Here is a 6,000-nt window from a genome sequence, read left to right as displayed (position 1 = left end):
TTAATATGTGGGCTCGAGTATGTTAAGCAATAACATCATCGGTTTGCATGATGTAGCAGTTCCTAAAAAGTGTTGTTAAGCCAAGAAAAATTAATTGCATTTACTTTTACCGCTGTAGAAGGTGGTATAAATTCGAGCAACTGCTCACACAAAGATACTAAATCACCACTAGTAATTTCGGTGACAACTTCTCCATCAATTGGTAAACCTAATATCAATTCCACATCTTCCAAAGTAACAGTTGTTTCACCGAGAGGAAAGTGAAAGGTATGAGTCTTCGTTCTTCACCTTTCCATTAATGTTGTAAGTAGTACGTGGTTGAAGTCAATGTTCTTAAATTTTAACAAATGTCCAAAACCAAAATAAACAATTAACTGTTTGACTCATTGGTCAAGTATGTCCTCATGCTTTAGTACCCAAACTGCATGTCTTCGGGGTCTCAATAGTCTTTCATTACCTTCCCACACGTCTTTAGTAACATATTTCTCTTGGAATCGCAATAGGGACATATTGGCGGGAAGGCGATGAGATGCTATAAATTTCTAATAAGATGATTCCTGAAAATACAACTAATTTTTAGAGTATTGTAGATAATTCCTATTAAAAAAATTATTCCTTTGTAGATCTCAAATATAAATACATTTTAATTATTTTTATTTTATTTAATGAAATTACACTTTCAATTATATTATACACCATTATCAATAAACATTTATTTTCTTAAATTAAAGATAAGAAAAAATAAATTTACGGTTATGGTATACTATGAATTAAAAAAACATACTAATCTTCTTTTTCTTCTTATTATTAAAACAGGATCTGTGTGGTGAATATTATTAAAACTATTATATAACTTTAGATTCTTTTATTATATAAAAATTTGTGCTGAATTATGTTTAGGGTGCAGTGATATTTTCTTAAATTAAGTTTAGGGTGCTGAATATTTTATTATATATTAATACGCCATTATGACCCAAGTAGAAAAAAGTTTATTCTGTTATTTTATATTAATACTCCACCTAAACCTAAATACAAACAAGATATTACAAATAGAAAAGTTTATTCTATTATGTTGTTTACAAGTTTAAAGTTATTACTATATTAGAACTAAATTATTTTACATGTAAATTATATATAACTAAATTTTAGTCAAAATCAAGATATACATACAGATCCAAGGTGATTGAATGTCACACTTAAGCACTTCCAAAACAATGGCAAGGCTAGAGAAATATAAAGGTGAGCATGAGTGGTGGTTGAATGTGTATTGCATAGGAGATAGGAGTCTATTAAATATACATGCTTGGGAGTTTCAATAAGTGAAAGTTTGAATTCAAACTTCATTGGCAAAAAGAATCTATTTCATTGTGATTATTGTACTACACCAAAGTGAAAATTGTAGCCATGTGAAGATAATTTGAAGATAAAGTTGGCGAGAAAATAAAGTATTGCTTGTGAGAAAATAAAGCTGGTGGTGCACGATTTTGCAATTGAAGTTTCCAGTGGTGAGAGAAACATTTTTATTTGGTGCCTATGCAAAATTGCCAACCATGAAGGCAACTTCAATAGAAACTTTCAATGGTGAATGCAACTTCTTCTAAAGTTGCCAATGGTGAAGGCAACTTCTTTGTTATGAAATTGAAAAAAATAAATGAAACAAAGTGTAGCGTGGTGTGATGGTTTTCTATACACCGAAAAAAATGTCACATTCGTAGTTGAGGATTTGACATATGAATAAAATTTGTAATAATTATGTTAGAATTATATTGAACTCAGACTCAACATTTGTTATATAATGGAACAACAATGGAGTCTTGTAACCTTCACTCCTCCTTTGTTCTACACTTTTTCTTCTCTTAATTCCTGCATCCAAGTAAAACAAAAATCGAGGAGAAGGTTTGTAGGATACATTATTTTCTCCTTCTAGTGTAAAGTTCAAAGAAAATTATAAAGGTAATGTAAATTTCCAAAACATTCTTGTTTATATCATCTTCTTTCCTCCTATTTAGGCAACACACACATATAGTATATATATATATATATAAATATATATATATATATATATATATATTTGTATAAGGTAATTTTATTTCTTTTAAAATGCAGATGGACACGTGGAATATCAGTGGAACATCACTAATCCAACATGAAGAACCAATAATTAGAGACATCGTGGATGACATAAGTGAAGATGGAGAGAACTACGACTTTGATTTGGATGATGAAGAGAACAGATCTTCGTCACAATATTTTTTCTGGCAGTCAATCCGAACATAACATTGACTGCGACCTCAATGAACACATGTCTTTCATGTCAAAGGAGGTGACATTGAATGCCATAAAACAATACCAGATAGACAATGATTACAAATTTGTTGTCGCGGAATCAAAGCCAGACAGATATGTAGCTTGGTGCATACATCATGATTGAGGGTGCCAATGGAGATTACATGCATCTTTTAGGAAAATCCGAAGTTAATGGGAGATAATGAAAATTAATGCACAACATAGTTGTTTGTCAACAAATCTTTCGGCGGACAATGTTAATTTGGACTCAACCCATATTGCGACCATGGTGCTGACTTCAGTAAAAGAAAACCCTTCTGTCCCAATTAAAAGCTTAATTACAAAAATAAAAAATCTACATGGCTATACTATCACATATAGAAAAGCTTGGTTGGGAAAATAGAAAGCTCTTGCTTTGGCATTTGGCGATTGGGAACAGTCCTACAATGATCTTACTAGATGGTTGGAAGCAGTAAGAGAAAGCAATCCAGGGACAATTGTGTAGTATATTGTTTTTCCTTGTATGGTTGATGGTGTTTAAAACAATTCTTGTTACACGTCGGATCGCGTGTTTTGGTATTTCAAGCCTTGTATCGATGGTTTCCATTTTTGCAAGCTCATTGTACAAGTTGATGGGACATTTCTAACCAGAAGTTACCATGGAACATTGTTGACCGCGATCGCTCAATATGGGAATCAAAACATATTTCCATAGGCGTTTGCGATTGTTGAAGGCGAGACTCGGGAGGCTTTAATTTGGTTCTTCCAATTCTTGCGACAATATGTGACACCTCAACTGAATTTGTTTTAGCATTACAATCTGAATAAGTTGGATGGAAAGGAGACGACCTCATTTCTATGTATTGCATACGCCATATCGGATCGAATTTCAACAAAAAATTCAAAAATGCTGAGCTCAAACGATAGTTGATTAACATGGGTAATGACATTCCGTACCTTCTCTCATAGATAAATACGACCTTTTACCCTTTAACTAATTTCATTTACTTCTTTATGATAGCTTATGAGATTTAACAACCCACAATATAGGCAAAACTATCAATTATGCGATCTGAGTTCAAGCAAGCATTTTCCTGGATATATCGCATATCATTAGAGACTCAAGCATACGATGGGGGAAAGAGGTATGGTCATAAGACCACAAATCTAGTAGAATACATTAACTTCATGCTTAAGGGAGCTCGTTCCTTGCCAATTTCCACATTAACTTTATTGAACGAGCCTTCAAAATAGACACCATGTTACGCGCAGGTCATTATTATCCAGAATATATCACAACCTTACTTAGAAAAAATCAACAAGATTTGGCTATGTGTTTTGTGGAAAGGTTTAATACAGAAAATTATGAATTTGATGTCTAAGAATTAGCCACCCCCAACATGGTCAACGACCTCAGTCATATATAGTTAGATTAAATGACTGGTGGTGTGATTGTGGTCACTTCCAAGCTCTTTGACTTCCATGTCGTCACGTTATTGTCGTTTGTTCCTCTTGACATTAACAAATGATGACATTCATTGATCCAGTTTATAACCTCCACGCGATTATAAAGGCATATCAAGTTGAATTCCATCTCGTTCGAAATGAGGATTATTGGTCTACTTATACCGAGCCAAATTTCATACCTGACCCCCACATGCGACGTAAAATTCCGGGATGACCAATTACTACTCGTTTGCATAATTAATGAAATGGATCCACCAATTCAGAACGAGCCAAAAAAATGTTCTTACTGTCACAATGAAGGTTACAACAGAGGAAATTGTTCATTTAAACAGTAGAGTCATCCTTTGTATTGTTGTTCTCATCAAATATTTTAATATCATATTCTTTCAATGACTTATATTCAATAATTTATTTTATTTTTTAATACCTTTATTTTACATAAATACATGTATATTATTACTTTTTACATATTATATAGTTTATACTTTCATATATTATATAATATAAAAATTTATACATAAATCATATCACATTTTTTATAAGTGTATTTTTAACTTTAAAAATATTTAAAAAATACTCAATATTTTTAATTTATCAAACAAATAATTTTTAACCCAATTTATTTAAAATATTGTAAAAAATTCATTTTAAGTCTTCAACTTTATATATCATTTTCTTAAATAAAACAAAATTAAATTTTGGTATTATTTATAAAATAATTTTTTTAACCATATATTTTTATTTTGAAAAATATTAATTATCATTTGTTTAAAAAATATATAATGAACTGAACTTGTCAAAGGAATTGACAACTTTAATTGAGATAAAATATACTGAAGTTGTCAATATAATATCTAATTTTATATAAACTGAAAATGAAGTTGCATTTGGTTTTCCTCTATTTGTAAAGGTATTGAAAAACTAACCGCAAACTTATATTTTCTTTATGAGTGAAAGTGATTTTATTAAAAAGACCATGGTAAACAAGAGTAGGATCAAATTTCTCAGGTCGTTCTGATAAAATATCACAAGCTTCTAAGGGCATAATGTGACTCAAAATCACAACGAATTTTATTCTCTTTTCATGATTTTAAAATACTCTTATTTTATCTTCGTTTCTGCACCTATATTCATGGATGATTCTCTTTTAATATATATTATTTTTTCTATCTCTAAAATGATTTTAATAGTTATATAGTAAAGAAACACTACAAAAATCTTAATTTTATCAAGGGTTTCTTTACGGAGGTTACAATAACCTCAATAAAACATACACTACTTGGAGTTTTTCAAACCCCCGTTAAGTATTGACGGTTTTTAAAGAAATCGTAGGAAAGGTTATATTATTTAAAAAAAAAATTACATAGTATCACTCTTACACACTGTTTTACAAAACATTCACCAATGCGTAACTTCATTGCCACAAGGTGCAACATCATTTAAGGCCAAACGTTCTCAGAGGAAAAATGTTCCTAAGGCAGCTTCATTTCAAAGTTAAAATGTTCTCAGAGGAAAAACGTTCATACAACCCAAGTTTCATTTAAGAGGAAATCACGTTTGCACGAATTTTCCATTGTATATCATCTTCAACTCTTTTGATTTCTTCATTCCTCAATTGATATTCTATCTGCTTGTGCCGTAATTGGTTTGTCAAAATTAATTGTCACTTTCCCCATTTCGCACGACTTAGATCATTTTCGTGGCTAACTCTTAGTGTGTTTTATTGTTTTTGTGAACAAATTATTTTTGAGGTGGTGCATTTTCCATAGAGATTGTGGTGTGTTTTCGTTCTGGGAACTATTGTACACTTTAAGGTTTCAGTGCCTCAAGTCTATTGATTACTTGCGTATCTCGATATTTTATCCCCTGGATTTTTTATTTTATTTTTGGATTTTTGCATTGTGACTAGCATAGGCTTATGAATTCTGCTATTAATCTTGATTGTAAGCAGACCCACCTAAAATGTGTTCCACTATGTGAACACTCTCATGGACAACAACACAAGATACAATAGAACAATTTTTTTTTCTACCAATCAGTTAATTGTCTAGGAATAAAATTTTGACAAGATTAATGTAGTAAAAATTGTTGTATGCTTCAAATTTCCATGTTTGTGTTTTATTACATATGTTATACATATAAGAATAATCTACATGTACTCATTCTAGGAGTACCCTTATCAAAAGTTACACAAATTTCAACTGTGTTAAGGGGTGAAATAATTTACTATTATATTTGTTTTATTAC

Source organism: Phaseolus vulgaris, chromosome 8 (assembly GCF_051622355.1).
Source record: "Phaseolus vulgaris cultivar YP4 chromosome 8, ASM5162235v1, whole genome shotgun sequence".
NCBI classification, from domain to species: domain Eukaryota; kingdom Viridiplantae; phylum Streptophyta; class Magnoliopsida; order Fabales; family Fabaceae; genus Phaseolus; species Phaseolus vulgaris.
The sequence above is the reverse complement of the archived record's forward strand: the minus strand, read 5'-3'. Positions refer to the sequence as shown.